This window comes from Eulemur rufifrons, chromosome 21 (assembly GCF_041146395.1).
Source record: "Eulemur rufifrons isolate Redbay chromosome 21, OSU_ERuf_1, whole genome shotgun sequence".
In the NCBI taxonomy this organism is placed as follows: domain Eukaryota; kingdom Metazoa; phylum Chordata; class Mammalia; order Primates; family Lemuridae; genus Eulemur; species Eulemur rufifrons.
Genome location: NC_091003.1, coordinates 18,020,149 through 18,045,213, shown reverse-complemented (window position 1 = coordinate 18,045,213; position 25,065 = coordinate 18,020,149). Strand labels below are relative to the sequence as shown.

Here is a 25,065-nt window from a genome sequence, read left to right as displayed (position 1 = left end):
TCTCTGATTTACCCCATGCAAATTTGGGCAGTTAAATTAGCCCCACTTTACAGGGGAAACTGAGAGTCTTAAGTAAGCTTCTTGAGGCCACAGACTGGAATCGAATTTGGGTCACCTGAAGCCAAGGCTCACTGCCCTACTTGCTTGAGGGCTCAGGTGTATTTTGGTGATATTTACGCAAAAATGTTAGAATAAATTCATTTTACATTTCCCATAGTCAAGACTAAAACTTTGCTTTAAAAAATAATTTGTAACTTTTTTAAACTATAAAAATAATACGTGTTTGTTTTAGAATACTTGGAAAATATGGAAAAGTATGGAAAAAGGAAATCCCACTCTCTAACTTTTGTGTTTTGGAATATCTTATTTTTTAAACCATGAGCTTCCAGAGATTTTAAAGAAAATTAGAAAAATAACATTATATAGTATTCTTTTTTGTTTCATTTCTTTTTTTTTTTTTTTTTTTGAGACAGAGTCTCACTCTGTTGCCCAGGCTAGAGTGCCATGGTGTCAGCCTACTTCATAGCAACCTCAAACTCCTGGGCTCAAGTGATCCTCCTGCCTCAGCCTCCTGAGTAGCTGGGACCACAGGCGTGTGCCACCACATCTGGCTAATTTTTTCTATTTTTAGTTGCCTGGCTAATTTTTTCTATTTTTTTTTTTTTTTCTTTAGTAGAGACGGGGTCTTGCTCTTGCTCAGGCTGGTCTCAAACTCCTGAGCTCAAGCAATCCTCCTGCTTTGGCCTCCCAGAATGCTAGGATTACAGGTGTAAGCCACTGAGCCTGGCTTTATATAGTGTTCTTAAACACTTCTTCTACCTTGAATATTTTCTCTGAAATTTTTTTCATGACTGTGGAACATATTCTTATTTTCTGTTATTATAAGTAATGCTGTGAGGAATATCCTTTGTATATCTCTTGATTATTTGCATAGGATTTCTAGAATTAGGTTCACTGGGTCAAGTGGTATAAACATTTTTTTTTTTTTTAAGGCTTTTGCTACATATTGTTAGATCACTCTACAGAAGAATGATTCTAGTTTATCCTCCTCTACCAGGTTAGCATGTATGTTCCTACATACCTCTGCTCACAATGGCTAGTATCTGTTTCTTAAAAAAACAAAAGAAAACTTCAGAAAAGTGGAAGTCTACATATTCATATCATTTGGGAAATAGTAAAATACTGGCTTTTTTCTCTGCCATGAAGATCTGAGTTATGACTAATGTCTGCACTGGAGGGAACGTACCTGGTGTGGTATCTGGGTACTTCCCTTGGTATATCGGAGCATGGTTCAGGAGCAGCAGGTTGCCCTTGTGTCTGGGCAGGGACACGGCAGCTGTCCAGGCAGATGGCCATGCTTGGAGGCCTAGGAGGGGACCTCACGGTAGGGACCACTGTGCTGTTGGCACAACCCGTGGCAGCATATTGTTGCCCAAGAGGGTGCTGCTGCTTCTTTCCCATAGAGCAGACTCTCTGCTTATGAACAGGCTCGGTTCAGAAAGGCTGAATGAATCTGTCTCAAATTCAGAGTGACACTATCAGTTGGTGGTGGGCAGAGATGCAAGTTGAGCCAAGCACCAGACTATCAGGTGTGTTTCTAAGGAGCAGACCCATAGGCTGAAAACAGCTTCCAGGTGTTTTGTTTGATCTCTGTTACAAAATTTTACATAAAAGTAGATTCTTCTTGAAAAATTAAAAGATCTGACATCAGTGGGTCCACATTCTGGCATGGCAATAGTCTGCCATAGTGGAGTGGCAGCTGTCCCCTTCAGTGGGGGCACAGGCCCTCCAGGTCACAAGTCCCTATTGCATTGTCCTGGCTTACTTCTCTCACTAAGTTACATTTACCAGTGCCTGGCCCCTGTAGGCATTGAAGTTTGCCATCTTTTCTGTCTGTCTGAAAGTGTGTGGTTTTTATTTTATTTTTTTTAAAGAGCTGGAGTCTCGCTCCGTCACCCAGGCTGGAATGTAGTGGTGTGATCATAGCTCACTGCAACCTTGAACTCCTGGGCTCAGGCAATCTTCTCACCTTGGCCTCCTGAGTAGCTGGGACTACAGGTACACACCACTATGCCTGGCTAATTTAAAAAATTTTTTTTTGTAGAGGTGGGCCTTACTATGTTGCCCAGGCTGGTCTTGAACTCCTGGCCTCCAGTGATCTTCCACCTTTGGCCTCCTAAAGTGTTGAGATTACAGGTGTGAGCCACGCCCAGCCTGAAGCTGAAAGCTTTTAAAAAAGTCAAGCATGGCGAGTCTTTAGTATTTTCTGTCTTTCCTCAACCAACCTTCATGTCAGATGTGCACAGTAGACCTTGTGACCTCAAGTTATGCCACTGGGGAAGGCCAAACTGGCCCTGATGTGACTAGCGTGCCCTTTTCACTTTGATGTAGGTGTTTCTATTTTCTGCTGGACTTCCTGAAGGCTGAAGTCTGGAGCCATTTGGCCTATGCCTTCATAAAGATCTTTTTTTGCCCCTTCTCTCTTTTGGCTTCATGGTTTCTCATAACTGTGAGTTACTGTTTATGCTGAAGGGCACCTTGGAAGTGCTGTGACTCAGCTCTCCTTTTACAATGAGGGAACTGTGGGCAAGGGCTTCTAGCCTTTGGTCACAAGAGGAGCTGGAATTAGAGCTCAGGTCTTGGTGCTCCCTGGTGATTGTCTTTCTAGAATGGCATTCCACTTTTGAGGATTGAATTCCAGAAAATCTTCCATGTGCCTGGTGCTTTAGGGTCCCTGGTTCACTTTGACTTACATTATTTTGGTCTGTCCCCTCATCTGGGAGAGCCTTCCCTGGATTTGGCCCCAGAAGGCTGTCTGGCCTTCAGGTGGTCTGGTTGCTGAGGCTTGTCCCACACTTGACACAGAATGCTTTTCTTTGTGCCTAATTGTATACTTTTCCTTAAATATGTTTGACATTGTATGTTTAGCACCTTTATGCGATTTTTGGAATATCGCTAGGTACCCAGAGACTTGGCATCTTTTCAGAAAGTGCCTTTGTCTTAGAGTAGGTGGTGAGCAGACAGTTAATGGCATGTAAAGAATGTTGCAAGCTCGACTTGTAAAACTATTTCAGAATTTAAGGTAGTTAGTGTCTGAGTCAGAGGGAAATGGCGATGTCCTCAAGATGATGCTTGACTTGCTAGGTCCCTTGCTGACCTTTCATCTTCATGCCTGACATGAAGACAGTCTAGGCTGCCTCCCTATCTCACATTTTCTCTCTCTTAGTTTTTTTTTTTTTTTTTTTTCCCTTTTGAGACAGGGTTTTGCTGTGTTGCCCAGGCTGGCCTTGAACTCCTGGGCTCAAATGCCTACCCTTCCAGTAGCTAGGACTACAGGCATGTGCCATTGTGCAGCACTCACATTCTCTTTTTCTCATCAGTTCTTCCCCTCCCCACCAGATTCATCTTTCTACAGTAACCTCTGGTCATGTCAGTCCCTTGATCAAAAGCTTTCCTGGCATCCTGTTTACTACCCAAGCTGAGTAAAGCAGTTACCTGGCTGGCTCTGTCTCTCTCTCATTGTCCGCTCTGGGACGTGGGCCTGTGTGTTGCGGCCCTTGTTCATGAATGTGTCCTGAGCTTTCCTCTCAATGCCTTTCATTTCAAATTGCCCTTCTGCTGGAACACATGTCTGTACCTCCACATTCCTGGCACCCTTCTTTGCTTTCTGCTCCTCCCACCTGTGGCCAAATTTTCAGTTCTTTCCATTAAGTATTTCCTGGTTCCACCAGTGTGTCCATTTGAATCAGAGCACTCTATCCCCTCTCGCCTTATATATAAAACATGTAAAATATTTACTGACCTGAAATTCTTCTAGATCATAGTACTTTGGGATAGCATAGTGAGGGGGATGTTAGTGTGGCCAGAAAAATACTTGGCTTTTTGAGGTTGAGAACTTTCTATGATTGTAGCAACTATTCACAAGCAGACATGGGTGTGTCTTAGATCTATTCCAAATAGTTGAGATGGTCCAGACTCTCAAAATAATGTCACTTTGCCTGTGCTCTCCTGGAGGTCAGGAGGGAGGAAGGACGTGGGACTAGGTGATGACATCCTCTGACTCCTTCCAGCCTGGCTTGTAACTGCCCTGGGTACATTGTTCAGAGAATGCTGGAGAACATTACAGCCTGACTGTAGACTTTTAGGGATGTGTTTTATTTAAATATATAAAATACATTTTGGTGTTACTTAAATAACTGGAACTTTGGGGGGAACAGCAAAAGTTGAGTGACCCATCAGAAACAACTGTATGTGAGTCCTTACTGAAATTTGTGCCACATTGTTTCCTCAATATTTTTTTTCCTGTTTGGAAGTTGTGGCATGGACCTTGATCCTGCATTTAAGTGCTGGGTGGGAAGCAGAGTTTTAAAGGACTCTAGTAGTATTTCTAAAGAGGCCAACAGCCTTCATGTACAAGAATTTCAGGTTTCAATTTAGCAAACATTTGATTTTCTACTCTTTATGGGGCTGACTGTAAGCATTTGGGAAATTATTAAATTATTGCTTAGCTCTGTACATATTGGCATGTTGAGTTTTTTCGTTACTGTAGATGTTTTTGTGGGACAGTGGCAAAAACATGGGCACTGGAACCTTCAGGAATATTCCAGAATCTGGCTATGGTGTGTTGTATTTCACTTTTACTAGAGAATTTTCATGGTTGCTTTTTCATGACATGTTCACTGCAGAAACGTTGCAGTACCCATCAGTAAATGTCACCCTCATCCTAGGAATTCAATGAACACGTAATACGTAGTTTTGAAGTTTTGGTGTTATTAGGTTTAAATCTCTAAGACACACATAAACTCGCTTGTGGTATTAAATGTGCCGTGTGGGTGATTTCAAGTTCCAGTGGCAGTAGTAATTTTTGCATTTCCTGACTCTTGTGTTTAAATTTGCAGTCTCAACATTGCATCACCATAGGTTTTCACATTTAATGAATATTTATGTTGAGCCGAGTTCTATACGAATGCGGTGGTTTCTGACTTGATTATAGCTTGCTGTGTACTGTGGCCAGGAGTGCCCTACAGACAACAGAGTTGGCACACGTCTCAGCATGCCAAGCCCCGGCGGATGTGGTTAGGGACCACAGTGACTGGTGCTTTGGTTGCCATGCCAACCTTGTTTTTGGAAGGGGGAAGCTCTAAAACAGCAACGGGATGGGGGGCAGAATGGTTTTGAATATTCCATGTAAAATTATTTCCTATATGTTCCCTACAGGAAGATGCTGTAGAAAACTCTAAAAGTCTTACCGTGTGCACAGATAGCATTAATTAATTTTCTTTTCCCTCTTAATTTACTTTTGTAAGGCTGTTTTAATTGTCCTCTTACAAGCTTGAGAAAGTTACGTGGTGGCCCTTTCACGTGTGAATGTCTTCCCTATCTGGACGGTAAATAAGAAATCTTCTGTCTCTTAATATCATAAACCTCCTTCCAACCCCTGCCAACTTCCCGTACCCTCTGGTAATTCCCACCTAGTGGTGGCTGATTGGGGGAGGGAGAAGGGGAAAAAACAGGAGGAAGGATGGATGGGGGCCTCCCCCAACCCCAACCCCTTATCTTCATTCTCCTCTCCCCTATCCCAAGAAGGCCTTTCCTCACCCCTCCCTATTCATGTATATCAGCAGAGACCATGGTCGAAGGTGCCATCACCCATAAGTGGGATCTTAGGATGCCCTGCTCTCAAGTTTTGGCAGACAGACCTGGGATAAAAGGAATGATGTGTCCCTGGCATCCCACACTAGAATGCTGTGTACCCCTTTGCAAATGGTGCCCTGTATGATTAATTCTGTGGTGCTTGGTGTCGTACAGCGAAATGTCCAGAAGGGAATTGATCAGGCCTAATAAGCCAGATGGGAGCCCAGAATGGCAGAGTGGGATGGGACTCGTGGGCGCCATCTGCAGTTCTAGCGCCTCTTTAAAGACGACGACCTGAGCTGCTGGAGGCTGCCACCTGTCCAGGTTCAACAGCTCAGGCTGTCTGGTGTTACAGAGGGCCTGTCCTCAAGCCTCGTCACACAAAAAAGCAAAGCCCCACCCCTGTAAATGGAAACTTACTCTTTCAGTACTTAAGTTGACGTGGAGTCAACTCTGACACCGTTGCATTGCGGCCTCCTTCAGGGCAGGGTTGGTATCTCAATCTTTTAACGTTTTCCCACTAAAACCCAGAGCGTCTCTTCGTGTGAATTGGGAAAAGCTGTCCCTTCTTCAAGATACCTGACTTGTGTTTGCTGTAAATTGGTCCTAATGTGGATCTAGGATGAGCACAGAAGTGAACGGCATGCCCTGGAGTTGTCTGGTGCAAGAGGCCAAAGCCCACAGGGTGCTCCTCCATCTCCCTGTTGGCTGGTGTGGCACTGGTCTATAAACTCTTCTCTCTTTTTCAGCGCTTCTCCCTCAGCAATTCTGATTTCTGTAGTTCATTCTCAGAAAACTAGGGAACCATGTTTATTAGAATTTTGTGTACAGTTAGGGAAGAGAGATATACCAAGGGGCAGTGAGTATGTGCATTGCTTTGGCTGCTCTTTGGGCTGGCTCTTCTTTAGAGGTGGGTTGACTGCAGCATGGGGTCTTCAAACCTGGGTACCCACCTAAATGGGTAGGCCTTTTGTGGAGCAGAAATGGCACCACCATTTTACGGGAGAAAATACACATGTATTCCTAATCACCAACTCTTAAGTTAACTTTTGGACTATAACCCTGATTTGGGTGTAAGTTCTCTTTAGTTCTTTTAACTACAACCTTTAGCCAGCTGTATTTGAGGGGAGCTGGGAGGATACTTTTGTGTCATCAAACATTGGCATGGCTGTTAGGAGCAATAATTTTCAACTTCGCTATGCAGGTTCTTTAAAGCATGTTGTAAACTTCGCAGAATGAAGTGGTTCTGGGTTTCCTTTGATGACAGGAGAGGCCACTGAGTGCCAAGTCTGGAACCAGACTGCCTGGGTTTGAATCCCAATTCTGCCAGTTACCTGCTGTGGAAAGATGACTTTGCCTCTCCAGGTCTCAGTTTCTGCATCTGTAAAATGGAGATAAATCCTTCCTAGAGTTCTTGTGAGGATGAAATGAGTTACAGCATGCATTTTTTGTTCAGTGAGGACAAGAATGAAGAAAATAATGTACATAATTTCAGTATGTTCCTCACATATACCTAACATTTATGTTGTAGTTCCCAAATGATTGGAAATGTTTACTCTAAAGTGGTAGCTTATCTAGGTTAAAGATTCCAAAAGTGCTACTCATTGAGAAGTGACCATACCATGGGAATCTTTTTTTTTTTTAAACCATGCTTAGTGCCTTCCCACTTGTACCTGTGTCTCTTTTCCCCAGAGTGGTTCCTAAGCACTCTGTTCTTCAGTACAGACTGTTCTTTCTCCCTGAATCCCAGTTCCCTCTTTCATATGTTTCTGGGAGGGGTGCATTACCACAGCTTCAGCTGCTCATCCCTGCTCTCCACAGCTAGATCATTGTCCGGGCCTTGAGCTCTGTCTTTTGGGCAGGCGCGCGCGCGCACACACACACACACACACACACACACACACAGCTAGATGGGAACTATCCAGGGTGTTTCTAGGCCAGTCTGCCTGTTGTTTCTGAAGCCACATGGCCTGCACATGGGCAGAACTGCACCGAAGGAAAGGAGGGTGCTTGATTGCATCTCTGGTTCCGGCCAGGGCACGTGGAGTGCTGTGTACACCAAGGCTGTGCTCTGGGGGCCTAATTATGTGGGACCTGTGGCAAGCACAAGTGACTTCAGCGCTTGGTTTGATCCAGTGTGCGATTTTGCCAAAGCAAATACTTTATTAATCTTAACGCCCCAAATTAGACACATTGACTTTGTCTAAAAATGGGAATAATTGGAGTGTATTGTGGTTTTTTTAAATCCCCCTCCTTCCCTCCACTAGGACTGGGCTGCGCATTCCTCTCTTTCAGTGGAGAAGGTGGTTTCTATTGCTGTCTACCTCCTGCTCTCACATTCCTGAAACTGGGTGATAGACGCTCTTTCTCTGAAGGTGTGTGTATGCCTTCCTCAAGAGGAGGTTCCACTTCTTCCTGCTTCAAGGACAGAGAAAGGATTTGCTATCCTGATGGAACTTTCCTAACTGGGGACTCTTCCTGGTTCCTCGGGATTCTGATCCATAGCATGTGTAGGAAAAACTATTGAGTGACTTCCTGTAATGATCTTAAGTGTATCTGGGAGGCTCAGCCAGAATTTCTTGTATGGCGTGTGAGGGAGCAAGTGAGGGAGTGAGGTCAGTAGGGCTTCCCCCTCAGCACCCCGTATCTCTTCTCAGTGTCTTGGGTAAAGGGCATACTCGCAGGGTAGGATGAATCTGTCATAGAAAGTGAGCTTGTTCTTATCTAGTCTAAACTAGAAAAAAAAAATGTCTCTAAATAAGCAAGCAACTTCACCTCAGAAAACAACTCTTAGTTAACCTTCCCTCCTTCTCTTCACTTGGCCTCTGCCTTTAAGTCTGAGATGACCTGGTGGGATTTATCAGCTTTGAAGTCCTAAGGTGCTATTTTAATTCTTTTCTTTCCTATTGCAGGTTTTGAGACCGATTTAACTAGATTTTGGAGGGAGCTTACTTTGCAGCATTCTTAAGAGCTCGGACAATCTTGAAAGAGTTAAACTCTAATTAGCTCATTCCTAAGGTATTTAATGCCCTTATTAAAACTCAACTGCTCCTTCACTTTTTTCTGTAGTGAATCAGATTTCTTGAGGAGCTGAGCCTTCGCTCCTCAGATCACAGGCTCACATGTTGAAGCTGGCAGTGCTAGAGGCTAGTTCCTATCTGTGTGACAGCATTTTTAATTTAACAGGACCGCCTTTGATGTTCCCAAATATTTATAGGCAGCTTTAGATCATTTCAGTGTGTGCTTTCTTTTTCTTCTTTCTCTCTCTCTCTCTCTTTAACTGGAGCAAAAGTTCTTCCTCATGCAACAGCTTTCCTTTTATCCTGTTAGTTTATTTTTGTTTCCTTTGCAGCTTTGGCGTAGGCTCTTTGGCTACACACACACACACACACACACACACACACACACGCACCCCCTTCTTTTTGCTTCCTTGGTAAAGGCCACCTCTCTGTTATCATCCTGCCTGCTTGAGATTGCTTAAGGCACTTCTATTCCTCTCTTGACTTTCTTCAGGCTGAGTTGGGGTTTTTTTTTTTTTTTTTTTTTTCCTCTTCTGATTTAGCTCAGGAATCTGCTCTTTGGCTGACCTGAAAGCCTTCAGACCAGTGTGGTGACCTGGGCAATGTGTGTGAAGGTGTCTCTTTATGGATGACCAGGCTTCAGTGTCCTACTCTGCTCGCACGTGTTGACTGGGTCTCAGCAGGTTATGATGTATAATGTACCTTCAGCAGATAATGCTGAGGCAGGACATTCAGATTAGACAGAACTCTCTCCTGATCATTGCAGGCTTGCTCTTTGCAGCACTTCTTGGCTAACAGTAATAGAGAATCAAAGATTTTGGTCTCGGGGATAGGAAAAACAGGGCTGCGATATAAATTTGTTAAACCATTAAGAAAAAGAAAACAACTTTGTGTCAATCAAAACAAATGATAAAATAGAGGACGGTGATTTCTTCAGCCTGTACTCTGGGTAAACATTCTGCTTGTGAAACAATCCAAGTTATTGAACTCTTGGCTGCTGTTACTTACCTGGGCCTGGCAGACAGAAGCCGGGAACATTTCATGTCTTCCTCCATCATTGCCGGCTCTGCCTCCTACTACATGGAAGCCTTTTAATACCGAAGGTCACATAAGTGGTTGATGAAATGTTTGGATGAATGAATACTGTATGTTAGACACAATCCTTTGGACTTTAAACTGTCTTGCTAGATCCTTAGGAGGATTCGGAGCAATAAGAGGTTTATCCTTGTTTTCTTAGATGAGGACACCAGAATGCAGACAGGTTGACGTAGCTAGTGAATGGAGAAGCTGGCCTGGAGGTCAGGACTGTGCTTATAGACTCACCATAAGGTAGTTTGAGGCAGGTAAATCCAATGGCTGTCTGCTAACCTCTTACAGCTAAAAAACCTCTCGAGGCTAAAATCTACTGTGTGTTGCACTCCGAGAGTTCAGAGCTGACCAGGCTCTTGCCATGTAAGGAGCACAGTGGTGGAAAGCATGTCCCTGGAGCCACACAGGCCTGTATTTTCGTCCTGGTTCTGCCATTGCCAGCCCGGTGACCTTGGCCAGGTTACCCAGCCTCTCTGAACCTGTTTCCTCATCTAGAACATGGGATACATAGCTTGTACCTCCAAAGCATTATAAGGATTATGTGAGATAATATATGTAGGGTATACAGTAAGTGCTTAACATATGTTAGAATCAGTGGCTATTGCTGCTACGGAATTGTCACCCTCAAGGAGTTCATAGTCCAGTGGGAAAGCATCAGGTAAACCAGCCATTAGCACAGCGCTGGCAGCTGTGGCAGAGAGATGTGCTGGCGCTTAGCAGGGACCCAGGACAGAGCCACTGGCTTGGATTTTCATATTCTTTCATTCAGCAGGTAAGTATTGAGTGCTTACTCTGTGCTGGACAGAGCCATTGAGTCACTGATTGCTGCAACCCCCTGCCCCACAATTTTCCCTTTCCCTTCTTGGGGGAATTTGAGCTAAAATGTTAATTGCCACCTGAAGATTTCGTGGAGTCATTTTCACTTAAAACCTCAAGGTGCCAAATGGCACAGCCACACTCCATTTGACAATTTATCTTGTACGGCTTTGTGCTATCTTTCATCTATTATTTTAATGTTATCTAATTTCCTCTAATTTTTCTGGTCTTCTCAACATGAGAACTTTACGGTCCTTGAGAATTTACAAGCAACTCCGAGGGAGCAGGTGGTGACCACTTTGTTCCCCGCGGTAACCAGATGGTGTCCGTGCCTTCTCATGGTCTGGTTCCGTGGGGATTTGTTGATAAGATTTTGCTTTGATTTGGTTTTCCAGCCCAGCACTATATTGAGATTTGATTACTGGTGCTGTAGCTTTTTTCTCTGCAAAGTTTCATTGTCTCGGTCATTGGCTATCTTGAAATATAAGTCCTGTTTTCCACACACCCCACAACTTGGCAAGCAGTGGGGATAGTTGTGTGGTAGGACTTTTTCTCTGCCCACAGTGCATGGTCATCATAGTTTCACTTGTTGATTAATAACATTTAATCTAGAACAAAAGGTAGAATTGAAAGGCAGTTGCTGTTGTCTTTGTACATGTAAGAACCCAAATAAGCCTTTCTCTAAAATAGATTTAGGGTCATTTCCATGTCTTCCCTTTTGGGTTAGCTTTCAGTAGAAGATGGGTGTTTTCTGAATGCTAAAATGATGCTCCTAACTACTTTTGGACTGTGAAAATAATGTTAATTTTTGATTTGACTGGTTGGAGGGACCACTGGGGTGGGTCATTGATACTCAACTTTGGCATCCACCCTTTCTTTACATAGCGTGTTTAACTTTACGTTAAAAGTAGCTTATGTTCAGTTAAAACAACTGATCGAAAGGAAGATTCAGAAGAAGGCTTAAGTGACAGAACACAGCATGGGATGGAATTGGCTGCGAGTCATCTCCACAGAGTTAATTGAGAGTGAAGCGAAGCCCAGCTTTTCTTCCAAAGAACCCTGAACAACCCTCTAAGTTAACTTACCTTCTCCTGGGCATCTTGGTGGCTTCCTTTTTTGTCGTTGGTGACATGTCCTTTTGACATGGTGCATGCCAGCCATGCTGTGGAGAAGGCAGCAATGTTTGGGAACACATCTTGAACTAGCATTGGGTAGTATACAAGTGCCTTTGGGAAGGGATGTATGGTAGTCACTTATAAGTAACACATGGACAAAAAGAAGTCCAAGAGGTTGAATTAGTACCACTGGGGCCTGTGTGTGGTGATGTTTGCATTTTCTAATAATCCTTATGGAGCATCAGTTTGTCCCATGTCACATGGGCTCATGTCCCCCCGCTTTCTGGCTGTCAAAATTAGGAACAGAAGCAAAATTCATTCTTCACTGACTCTCCTTCTCCAGACTTAGCTGCATTGCTGTGTGTGTAGTGAGTTGGATGCGATTTTGTTTTTGCTAAATAAAGGGAAAGCCTTCATTGACGATACAGTGATAGAACCTGTGCTTTCAGTTTGGGTTTTTTAATTTAGTGATTAGTTTTGTCTGGGTGGGGAACAAAGATGAAGCAAATGGTCCAGTAGAGACCACTGGCCCCCAGACTAGGGCCTAGTGTCTCAGCGGGGTATTTTAGGCACACTTGTCTGAAGAAGCTTTTTTGATTTTGAACCACTTTCCAAAGCCCTTTCTGGTTTTAACTTTTTGTTGCTGCCTATGGGAAACTTGCTCTGTAGGAGTGGACAGCAACTTGCACCCAGCAGCTTTTAAGCATGGGCCTTTCCTAGGGGCTTTGTGTTGGGCTTGTTTACTAACGCTACTGTGGACTCTACCTTTAAGACCAGGATGATTTTCAGTGGATTTATTTTCTCAGAAAATAATAAAACCAAAACTTGCCCTTGCTGGTTTAGAATGATTATGCAAATCAGGTGTGTATGCTTATGTTCCTAGAAATGTAGTCTAGCAGAAGAAGAAAGAACCTTCTTTTAGCCTGCGTACTTTCCTTATTTACACTATGAATTTGGTGAAATCTGATTTGTATCTGGGAGCCTCAATCTCTCCATTAGACTTTGGATTTGGAAGTTAGTAAGAAAAAAAGCTAGGTAACGTAATACTTTCTTCTCCTTGTTGGATGTAAGCAACATCTTACCTTGTTACTGTATTCTTGGGTAGAAGGTGAGGAGGTACACAACAGGCTTTGGATACTTCAAGGTATGTCTGGCCACTCTGCTTTTCTGAGCCAGCCTTCACACTGTCTTTTTCCTGGAGAGGGGTGATGGGTGTGGGGTTTGATATTTTCTGAATAGTGCTCGTAGAATCACTGCTAGCCTCCTCCTGAGCATTTGTTAGGGGTGGGCTTATGGGCCAGTGGGAAAGACAGGATGTGTGTCTGAGATGGTGATAGTGTAACATGCATAGGCTGAGTGCCACATGCCTGGGGCCCAGAGAAAGTGCCTAGAAATTACAGAAAGGTCCTGGAGGGGGTGAGCCTCCAGCTGCGTCTTAAGGAAGACTGGTGCTTGGATTTGTCCTTGCTGGCCCTGGCTGTGGGAAAGGCATTTTTTGCTGAGTCCCAGGCTGGATTGGCACCCAGTGGGGCTTTTCCTAGCTTGTGTGGACCCGGAGGCCATGTGGGATGGAATGTGCTCATGGCAGGGGTAGGGAGAGAGGCGAGGCTGAGTGAGGCATGGCCTGGATACAGGAAACCTGATCCACTCCCTACTCTATCATTTAAGTGGGACCTGAGGAGAGTCAGCCTTTCTGAACCTCAGTCTCCCCATCTGTAAACTGGGCATGGGGGCTGGGTGAGATTCCTGGAGGGAGTAGGGGGGATCTGCAGCTGGGCTGCTGAAAGATCTCTGGGGACAGGAGCAGGGAGGGGGAGAAAGCACCCTAACTGGGGAATCAGGAAGGGAGATGAACTTCAGAGGGCAAGTAGGGGATGGGGTGGGAGGGGCTTCAAATGCCAGGAAGGGGGTTTGACTTTTATCACAGAGACCAGTGGGTGCCACAGTCAGAACATAGATGTTGTCTAAGTGCGTGGCCATATTTTTGATGGCACGACTCCGTCCTGCCCCGCGTTCTCCAGCAACACCATGTGTAATTACAGCAGTCACTGCGTTGCAGTCAGGGGCTCATTCGGGGGCTGTTCCCCAGCAGTCACTCCTTTCCCAAGAGCAGCCTGGAATGTAAGGGAGTAAGTGATGTTGTAGTGACAACCTTGAATTCACTTTATTAAAGATAAATAAATCACACGCCAGCTTTGGCCTTTAACTGTTATTAGTAACAAATTGCTCTCCACCTATACACTCGACCATTCATGACACGGGGGAAAATTGCTGTTGTGGCATTTGACCTTGGTTAACACTTTACTGAGGGTTTTAAAAAATATATCATGAGTGTGTAGAAACTTCTGGAGAGCAATTCATCAGCCGCCTTTCAAGTTCTGTCCATAACCCTTCAGTTTGGGCTGCGTCTGTTGACTGCCCTGGGTTTCTGCAGGGAGATTGGACGTGTGCCTGCCTTGAGCCAGGTCCGTTAGGATTAGGCAACAGAGTGATGGGCTGGTTTGGACATTTTTCTGGTTATTGACAGGCCTTACTGTGGCTTCTCCCAAATGAATGAGGAATATATTTTTCTAAATCCAGCCAGTGAGCCAAGTGAGCCACACTGGGATAAACTCTGTTTGTTTACAAATTATGTAAGAGAAGGGCCCAGCCATTAAATTCTTCTGAGCCAGAATTCCTACCCCTCTTCAAAGTTGTAATCAAACTAAACAAACACTTTCCACAGGAACTAACTCCCTCCCGAGAAACAGGAGCAGATGCTCCTGGGAGGCCTTCAGCAACTTTGGAATGTTTAAAGTAGAAATATGTAACCAAGGTGAAGTTGTTCCAGAAACATTGCTTGCTCTAGCCAGAACCAAAGCACATGTCAGCTTTTTTATTTAGGGCAAGAGGTGCAGAATGGACTGGGTCAGTCCAGGCGGAATTTTCTGTAGAATGTTTAATTTTTGGTTTGCGTCTTACCCTGCGTTTCATCGTTTTGTCTCCTTGTGACCTTTATTCCTTTCCGCTTAAGTAACTTTCTTCTTCTTCTTCTTTTTTTTTAGTTTGATACTTACCTCTTATCTTTTAGCTATGCCGGATTACATCTGAGGATCATCAAGGAGCCGCTGCCGCCTTCTTTTTTTTTTTTTTTTGGAGACAGACTCTTGCTCAGTTGCCTGGGTTGGAGTGCCATGGCGTCAGCCTAGCTCACAGCAACCTCAAACTCCTGGGCTCAAGTGATCCTTCTGCCTCAGACTCCTGAGGAGCTGGGACTACAGGCGCACGCCACCATGCCCAGCTAATTTCAGTAGAGCTGGGGTCTCACTCTTGCTCAGGCTGGTCTCAAATTCCTGAGCTCAAGCGATCCTCCCGCCTCGGCCTCCCAGAGTGCTAGGATTACAGGTGTGAGCCACGGCGCCCGGCCTAAAGGAGCCTTCTTCTTAACTAAAGTACTCAATTATTGCTTCTCTGTCCCTGGGAAAGATGTCAGCTGCAGCACAAACACTCCAGGGGAGGGCTCATCTTACCTTTATTGTTGTCCAAGTAAGATGGGGACACTTTAGGCTCCCTAGTTCTTTTTGGGATTGACAGTGGCTATCTAGGCTCAGGGACAGTTTACCAGCTCTTGCCGATTTGAGTCTTTACTGAGTGGCTTGACTTATTTTGGCTTGGGAAGTTGTCAGTTTTTAAGGATGTCAGGTACACTTGTATTAAAATAGATGTATACTTTCTTAAGCCAAAGGTACATTTCTCTGGAGTATACCTCAAGATGAGCTTTTCTCAAGGCTTTGTCTGCAGAACACCTGTCTTGCAGAATGCTTCGTTGTGAAAGGGTTCTGTGCAGGCACTAACTTTGAGACGTGCTGTTTATCATCATTCCCTTTTGGAGATGTATACTGCACAGTGGTGAATTAATGGCTCTGAGAAATCCTACTGAGAAGAAATCTGCTTTCATTCTATTTAATCTGGTACTTCCCAAATATACTTGATTGCAGAATTCCTTTTTCTCAAAGGATCCAAGGTACTAGAGGACATTCTGTTCCAGGTAGCTGGTATTAGGTTAGTTGGTTTAGAGTCTGTACTTGTTCAGTTGGTGTCTTGTTGGATTATGAGCATGGACAGCCAAGACCATGTTAACTTCCAACTAGAGTGTCCTGAACACCTTTAACAGTGATAGGACTGTTTCTTCCATTTTAGTTTAGAAGATTTGTAGTCTTTATAATTGAGTAATGGGGTGTAGGGATTTGTAGTATAAAACAACTGAGAAACAGTGCCTCTCTTTGAGGAATTTGATTTCTACTGGTTTGGGAAGATTCATGAAAGAGTCACAGTGTCCAAGTGGATATGAAATAGTATCAGAGTGAGCCCAGCTCCAGCTCCAAGTGGCCTGTCCTGTAGGCATTTTGGGGGGTTGGGGCAGCAGGAGGCAGCCATATTGTGACCTGACTTACGGAGCTGTGGGGACTGTGAGGGGAGGTAAGATAAGATAGAGGGTTGCCCCCCACCCCCAATCCTAAATGCCTTTTCGTTGGTCCTGCCCCTGCGTTTAACGCATGTACACGTGTAAAAATCTTAGGACCCCCTCTCTCCCACTGCCAAATGGTTGTTTTAGAGTTGGATGAAATTAAATGCTTAAAAAGCCTTCTAGAAGGAGAACTCCCTCTGCTGGTTAGCATCCTGGATTTGGGCAGGGCCATCCTCCCCAACTTTGACTCTTAGGCTGTGAGTTTGGCTGCCTAGTTTTGGAGGCCTGCCGAGTTGAATTGAGCGAACATGCATTTTCTAGGTTTGTCTACCTTGGTTAATGCATGAAAGAGTAAAAAAAAAAAAAAAATGCTTTGCTGACTCTAGTTACCCTTGGGAAAGATGGGTGCCGTGAATGGACTGAGCTATTTCCCCTTTGAGGTGCCAAGAGGAAAATGAGATGAGAAGTTTGAATTCTTCTCTATGTGTCATATTTCATAGAGTGTTGACTTAGGGACTTTTTTTTTTTCTTCACCCTTTAAATTGGGGTTGACCTACCTGATGGATGTTATTAGTAGTTGGTCTTTCTCTGACCTGGGGCATTCAGCCTTTTGCCTCTGTAGCTTTTGATGAGGCCCCAGGCTCTGCTATTGTATTAATGGCCAGCTCTGCTTCTCTTCATATCCCCCCCCCCCCCCCATAGCCGTTGAACATTGAGGCGGCGTTCTCTTCTTGCAGAATACTCATTGTCAGAAAGTTCTTCCTTCCACTGAACCAAACTTCTGCTCCTTGGTGCTGGTTCTGCCTTCTAGAGCATATTAAGTGTCCTAGCACTGCCTTAACAAAGTACCACAGACTAGGTGGCTTAAACAGCAGAAGTGTATTTTTTCCACAGTTGTGGGTGCTAGACATCTGGGATCAAGGTGATGTCAGGGTTGATTTCTTCTGAGATGTCTTTCCTTGGCTTATAAGATGGTGGTCTTCCCTTTGTAATTGTGTCCAAATTTCCCCTTCTTATAAGGACACTAGTCATACTGGATTAGGGCCCATCCTAATGACCTTGTTTTAGCTTGATAACCTCTTTGAAGACCCTATGTCCCAGTAGTTAACATTCTGACTGGTGGTTAGGAGTTTAAAAATCAATTTTGGGGAGGTGCAACTTACCCCATAACATAGAGCCACTAAGACGTGATGTTCCTTCAGACGTGAAGGTGGTTATCTTCTGTTACTCCCCCCTGCCCCCACCCCACCAATAAAAGCAATAAAATTGTTTTCTCCTTGCCAGGTACCCCCAGTTCTTTTCATTGTTCTACATCTGAGATATACGCATTCCCTATCTTGGGGTCTGTACTTGCTTCAGTTTAGGAGGAACAAAGTGGAAAACCCTGGACTACTTGTGACATTCTAGATACATTCTAGATAGAATTTGTTCTAACGTTTGCCCCAGCAAACAATTTTGATGATTTCTGAAAAATTTAAAACCATGCAAAATTAGCCTGCAAAGTTTCAGTAGCAACTTTAATGTATTCATCTTTAATTTTGCCTAAATAGGTCTGACCTTTGACACATGCACATGTGCACCCCCCCCCCCCCCCCCAGTCCAGTGCTAACTATAAGTTTTCGTCTGACTCAGGCATTTATGTTTAGAGTTAAGTGCTCAGATCTGAGTTTGTTCAGCACTTCTCCCTTCCTCGTAGTTCTTCGCTTTTAGGAAATCCAGTGGGGAATAGTTCTTTTAAAGAACAAATGAATGTAGAGATTTTTGGTTTTTTACATGTAAGTGCTGTCTGGAGAGCCTAGAAGTAACTCGGTAGTTACTTCTAGTTCAAGAAGTAACTTGAACATAACTCATTTCAGGTACATAGTCTCATGCCAAGCTGTAGTGTAATTAGATTTAAAATTATAAAGTACCCTCTTCACTTTTGGAAATTGTTTACTTTTTATTGCCCTTCTCCGCTAGAAATTAAGTGTCAAAAAGGCTCATCTCCTTTTTTTTTTTTTTTGCATTTTCAACCCTTAACAGAATGAAATTCAAAAAGTTTCCTGAATGACTAAATGAATCTTCTTAATCACCTTGTGCTTATTTATTTAATCAAGTTGTGTCGTGGAGGCCTACATGCGATAGAAATGGCAGCTTGGGGTCTAGGGGTTATTCTAGCCGCGTTCCCTTTTGCTTTTGAATTGTGGAGCTTCCCACGAAGAGACTCTCAGTGCTGTTCACTCTTCTTCTAAATTGTGCTTTGTAAATCCTGATTGATAGTTTTGACAGCCTTTTTCCCTTTACTGTAGTCTCTTTAGATGGAGTGTGACACTGCTGGAGTTCCTTTCTTTGAAGATGCTTTGACTGCACCGCCCAGTATTTCCAAATTGTAGCCCTTAGATACCCAGAGCCCTGGCCCCACACAGCTGTTAGGTCCCCTCTGTTCTGGAGGCCTGACAACATTAAAAACACCAACTATTTATAGCATACTTTTCAGTGTCAGTAAATTATAGGATGCCCTTGCCAGTGGGATGGGCAAACGCTCATCTGCCTGCGCTATGTGATTGCCTAGAAGCATCAGCCAGGTGGCAGTTGCTAAGCCCCACCTGAGTGCTGCCAGGGCCTCACCTGGCACTCCTGCAGGAAGCCAAGGCCTGCTGGAATGCTGTGGGGTTTCTGGTAGAGTCCCTGTCCTTTGTGATGGAGTGGTTGGGCATTAAGAAACTCAAGTGACATCAAGGTATCTGTGCTCTTGAGAGAAGCCCGTGCTGATCTAGCTGCCAGCTCCCCAAGCGGCTGTGTTTTCAGCAGTCAGTGCACAGCAGTTTGCTAAGTCTTAAGTCATGGGTGAACTGGGGAACATCCTGGCAATGTCCATTTACTCTTACCAGGAAGGATCCCCCAAATTTCAGCAAGGTAACTGAAGAATGTTGAATCTAAATTTAGGTAAGGTATAATCTCTGTAGGGTGAAGAATTTGACGAGTATTTAAAGCTCTTAAAAAGGCCTGATAGGGCCTAGGGTCTTAATCTTCCCTCAGCTGCCCCTTGGAAGAGATCTCCTGCTGCCATTCGGAGTCCATGGTGAGGGGAGGCCCCTCCACGAGGCGCTGTTCAGGAAGGACTCAGTGGCCAGAACGCTGCTGAGGCCATGCTCTCCCCGACCGCCAAGCCAAGTTGGACTTTTGGGGGCAGGTTTTGTTGTGGTAGCTTTTGGGCTCTTCAGTTATTTGCATGGTTCAGGGAGGGATCAGGGAGCAGCACTAAAGAGGCCTGTTCTGTTAGCTGGAGTTTCCATTGAAGTGCTAACTGCCGAGTCCTTTGAACCTCTAGCCTGGGAGGGTATTTATAACTAGCTGTTTGCGTGCTCAGAGGAACTGAGGCCCTGCCTTTCTATAGTGATTTAAGAGCCGTGCCCTTGGTGTGGGCTGAAAGGGCAGGTCTGGTGAAGTGTGGGGACTCACGCCTGGCTCCCCACAACCTTGTTCTCCTTCCCCCGGCCCTGCCCAGCCAGCAGCCCTTTCAGGGTTAACTTCTCTGCTTTGGAAGCAGCTGGCCAGTTTACACTCCTCCCTGGGCTGTACAAAAATACTTCCTTTGAAGTGTTGGGAGAAGCGGTGAAGGGTAAAACCTGGTGAAGAATAAAAACCTGGAGTGGGGCTTGAATGCACTTCTCTTCCAAGGGGGTTTGCCGCAAGACAGAGCCCCTGGCCCGAGTTCTGCATCCTAACTTACAGGGCTAGGTGATTCTCCTCACATAGTTTAGGTAGTGAGAGGGAGGGAGGGGGGAGAGAGAGAGAGAAATAGAGAGAGAGATTCCAAGGAAGGAGTATTTCTCAACTAGAGAGATAGTTAGAATGCAGCCACCAAGCTTGCTTTGGTGGTAGGAATCCCTTTGAAGGCACTTCTCCCCAGGGCTGGGGGGGGGGGAGGCGGGGGAGGTGGTATCCTGGGGTACGTGTGAGGCTGAAGTGTTTCCACTTGGTCCTAAAGCAGCCTTCCCTTTTCTTTCCCTGCTTGGGCAGGAAAGCTGCCACTGATGCCTCCTCTGATTCAGTTCAAAGCGCAGCAGCCCAAAAGAGCACTGGGCTCAGAGTCAGTAGTTCTGACTTCTCTTAACCTTGGTGTCCCCACTGGTAAAGTGGGGCTGGTGGAAATACAGGATTGGGGGTACCTTGAGAAAGTGCAAGACACTTCTCTAGTGTAGGGCCTGCTGTTGAGCAGAAATGGCATTTAGGATAAAGGGGCCAAAGAGAAGAATGCCAGAGTAGAAGTGAGATGGAACAAAGCTTGAATGTCTTCTTAATCCTTGAGTATTTGCAGCAGAGGAGGGGTTGGGGCGAGATGGGAGGAGAGGCAGCTGTTATTTTCTAGAGAAGAATGCCAACCTGTTTCTCCCCACAGATGGGGCCACACAAGTTCTTTCTGAACTGGGGTTTACAGTCCCTTCTTCCCTGGAAAATGCCCTCATATGGATTTCTTACATCTTACTATACTACTTCCCGTCTCTCTTAGACAAGGGGTGAGGTCCACAGATTTAAAATAATACCATATGGCTAACATTTATTGCTGGCTTTTGCCAGACACTGTTTCAAACACCCAATATGAATGATCTCATTTATTCCTAACATCCTTATGCTGTTAACTAATCTTGTCCCATTGTATAGATGAGGAAACTGAGGCTGGAAAAAGTGCAATGACTTACCCAAGGTCCTATTACCTGCTGATACAAGTATGGAAATTACAGGCCCAGTCAAGCTGACTTTAGACCCTTTACTCTTAATAGGTATAAATTAGAGTAAGTGATGGGGGGGCGGTGAGATTTAATTCTGTGTCCCAAACCTGGGCAGAAACTGTTTTTAGGGAAAGAAGTGAAACGTTGAACTCTGTTCATTCTGGCAGTTTTGACCCATGTTATGTTCATCAGTTCACTCTTACTGAGCAGTTATATTTGAATAAGCAAATGCTTTTTGCCTTGTGGTTTCTGAAAAGGAACTTCTAATTTGTCTATGTTGTCTTTATAACACCCATGCTATTTTCCTATCATTGAGAAGGAGGGAAGGTGGTTGCCCGGCTCTGTAACTGCAGCTTTCTCCCAGTCGGAGGTCTTGGTGTTGGGTCTTGATGTGTAGCTGGTACCTCTAGGAACCCTTAGCTATAGGCCTTGGTCTTTCCCCAGCCTAGAACCCGATGTGACACTTACTTCAAGGGGCTTAAGATCCTGTCCTTGACCTTCAGCTCACAGGGGTAAACTGAGGCCTGGGAAGATCAAGTGATTTGTCCCCCCACCCCCAGTCACACACGGGGCCAGAGCCAGGGCCAGATCAGCAGGTTCCCAGTCCACTGGCCACATGCTTTTCCTTTTCACCTGAATTTCAAACAGGAGGGAAGATGAAAGGAATAGAAATGACCAGTCAGAGGAGTAGGAGGGCTCTCATTTGCAGTTTCTTTTGATCTTCACCCCTTTGTTTAAAAAAAAAAAAAAAAAAAAAACAACCCCACCAAACCACAACTGGGAGCCTGAGCATGCTGTTCCCTCAGCTCATTGAGGGTCAGTCATTTCTCTTTTAAGTGAGAAGCCCCTGACCCCCAGTGGTCTGTTTCATTTAGCCCCTCCCCCCTCCCCTTCTGCTACGCGGCTGCCAGATGTCAGGTTCCTCTTCACAGATCTTTTAGAGCTTTTTGCTGCATATAGGGTGGAGTATAACCCTGCCCTACCCCAATATTCTAAAGCCCTTGGCATTTTGCTCCTGAACTGTCTTTGCAATTCAAGATCCTACTGCAGAATCCCTCGCCTCTAGTCCAATGACTCCTCCAAACAGGCTTTGGCCTTTATTTGTATCTTTGCCCACATTTCGCCCATCTTTCAAGGCCGCTGCCTCCAGGAAGCTCTCTTGGACTATTGCAGCACCCAGTTGTCTCTGCTGCCTCTGAACTTGAAACAACCTGGTCTGGCCACTCATTTGGCACTTAATAATATATTATTTTGTGTTGTTTAATTTGTAGGTGTGTCTGCCTCCCCAACTAGATTGTAGGCTCATTGAGGTCAATGCCATGTGTTCTGAACTGCTTTGTATTCCCCCCATAGCATTCCACAGGGCCTAGGTTGGATGCTGTGCAAAGATCTGGGACTGAAGTGCTATCATTTTGCTAACTGTTAATAGGAATGGAAGACTTGATAAATGAATTTCTAGGGGGGGAAAAAGGAATAAAATGATTAACTAGAGGGATTTTTATAGGATCTGTGCTATGCCAGAATTAATATACAGGTTGAGTATCCCTTATCCAAAATGCTTGGGACCAGAAGTGTTTTGTATTTGTATTTGTACATACATGTCTTGGGGTTAGGATCCAAGTCTAAACACGAAATTCACTTATGTTTCATATATACCTTGTACACGTAGCCTGAAGGTAAGTTTATACAATATATTAAATAATTTTGTGCATGAAACAAAGTTTGTGTTAAGTTCTTACGTATGGAATTTTCCACTTGTGCATCATGTTGACACTCAAAGTTTTGGATTTTGGAGCATTTTGGATTTTTAGATTAGGAATGCTCAACCTATACTTTAAGTCGGGAGTACTTGAATGAATCAGGGAATTTAAGTCTGTACAAATTTTTTTATATGTGTGATTTTGTTGGCAAATGGTCTATAGTGGGAATTTTGACCTAGACCCCGTCAAGAGTAAAGCTAATAAATACATGCTATTTTTAATTTGCTGTTGATATTTGGCGTCCTCGTTGCCTTTTTACTTTTAGACTTTTACTTCAGTGTTCTTAAAACTTCTCCCCCAACTTGTTTCTTGGATCTCTAGTCACACTATTAAAATTGTTTTCTTCTCTTAAAAATATCTTTAATCTTTTTTAGCTATCATGATAATATATTTTGTTTTCTTGACTCTTTCCATAGTTTTGGTTGTACCCTTGATTCTGAGGGGTTCAGTTAGGTTAATGGCCTTCTGGAATTAAAAACTGGAATTTTAGGTTTGACCTCCCAAAGGTGGATCCACCTGTACGGGAAGGAGTTGTTTTCCCTTCTCCATCCCCTCCCAGTCCTTTCCTCTGCCTTCTGGCCTTGTGTGTATGAAATTCTGGCCTTGAACACACCTAGCAGTCCTGGCCCATGTCCATTTCCCAGTTAACTCTTTTGTGCCTGATCTATGTGTGGCATGTTCAGCCGAAGCTACAGGTGGAATCATGCTTATGTCCCCATATACCCTTCTGCTTTTGGCCATTTTTTCCCCTTTCTTTAGCACCAGGGGTAGGATTGACCAAACGTAGCAGAAGAGGTGATGTGTATAGCAGAAGAGGTGATGACAGGGTCAGCACTAATGGCTCTCCGTTTATAAAATGTAGAAACAGGCTTGCAGAGGTTAAGTGACTTACCCAAGGCCACACAGCCAGTAAGAGACAAAATTGGCCTTGTGATGTAGCTCAGGAACGTGCCGTGCACCATGATGTGGTGTTGGGAGTCCAGTGGCTGGTCAAGTAGCCTGTAGCTCTTGGTGGAAAGGAGTTGTGCAAATGAAGCAGCCTGGAGTGCTTACTCCAGGGGCCGTTTCTCATCTGATTTCTGTAATGGACTTTGAGAGTGGGTTCTGGTATTTCCTTCTGGGTCTGGTACGTTCATGGGTGTTTCTCCAGAGAGATGGATGTTATATCCCCAAACTGGTGCAGAGCCCTTCACAGGGGTGAGACTAATCCTCCTCCCCCTGCAGAAGCCAGGTCTGTGGGTCACATCTCTCTGGTGGCTCCAGTAACTGTCCTGGGGGCACAGTAGAAAAGTCAGATGTGATCTGCCCTCAACCCTATCCAGTCTCAAACTGCATTTTTCCTTCTTAAAAGTCTGCCAGGAGTAAACTTTAAAAACAGCAAAGGGTTAGTTTTGTTTTTCAAGCTCTTACTATAGAAAATGTTACATGTATACTTAAGCAGACTGAACGGTGTGCACGTTGTATTTCCATATACTCCTCACCGTCACCCAATGGTGCAATAGTTGTCAAACATCTCACCCCACTTGTTTCATTTACACCCCTGTTATTTTGAAGCAAAACCAGCCTTATTTTTTCCCCTGTGCATGTTTTAGTATCTCTAAAAGATAATATTCTTTTTAAAAAAACATAATCTCAAGGCTGTTCCCACAAATATTAAGTTAGTGATGTCCCCTCCAAAGGGACGGCCCCCACCCTCCATAAGCAGTGGGGTGTGCCTGGAGGCGGGGTCCTGGGTGGGGCCCTGGCTGGGGGGACCTAGCGGAGTGGGCGAGGCTGTGTTGCTGGCCCCTCGATCTCGACCCGGATCTCTTGGATCCCCGCGTGGGCGCCATGTGATGGTATCAGCTTTGCCTGGGGCGGGCACCACAAGATCAAAGGCGCTGCGCACTGGGGCGCTTCAAAGCTGCCGGAGGAGCCCGGATTGATGCCGAGAATGAGAGCGCTCTGCTGATGTAATCGTAGCCTGTGAGACAGGTTCTTTTTTAAAATTTAAACAAAGACACCCCTTGTTTGTTTAGCGAGGTGAAGCGTGTGCTGCGGAGGGCATGCAGCATCTGGAGGGCTCCACTCTGGCCTGGTGGGTCCCTGGTAGGGGCAGGAATGCTGCAAGTGACTGGAATTTTCAGATAGGCTTGCAGATTTGCCGTAAAAGGCAACCTGTTTCTGTTCAGGGCAGTTAATTTTTTCTTCCTTTTTTAGGGTGGTCAGGTTTGTTCCCAAGTGACATTCCTGAGATTTTGAAAGCAATGTCGTTTGGTGGGGGAGTCAGACTTTAGAACCCGCCTGGTGAGCCAGGTGGGGGGTCAGATTAAAAAGTAGGCAAGAGGTCCGAAGGCTACCTTTGGTCAATCCTGCCCCTGGTGCTAGAAAAGAAGCTCATTTGTCCCTTCCCCAGAGGGTGTGAGAGGCTAGCCTGAGGCTGGCTGGCAGAGCCATCCCTGGGGAGGGAGGGGTTCCCAAGAATATGGCTGA

General features: G+C 44.8%; 1 protein-coding gene across 1 annotated transcript in view; it reads left to right on the top strand.

The window, feature by feature from the left end:
* The window catches only part of ZNRF3 (zinc and ring finger 3), a 151,064-nt gene that overhangs the window by 8,039 nt on the left and 117,960 nt on the right, over positions 1–25,065 (top strand). The gene's annotated exons all lie outside the window — the stretch shown is intronic.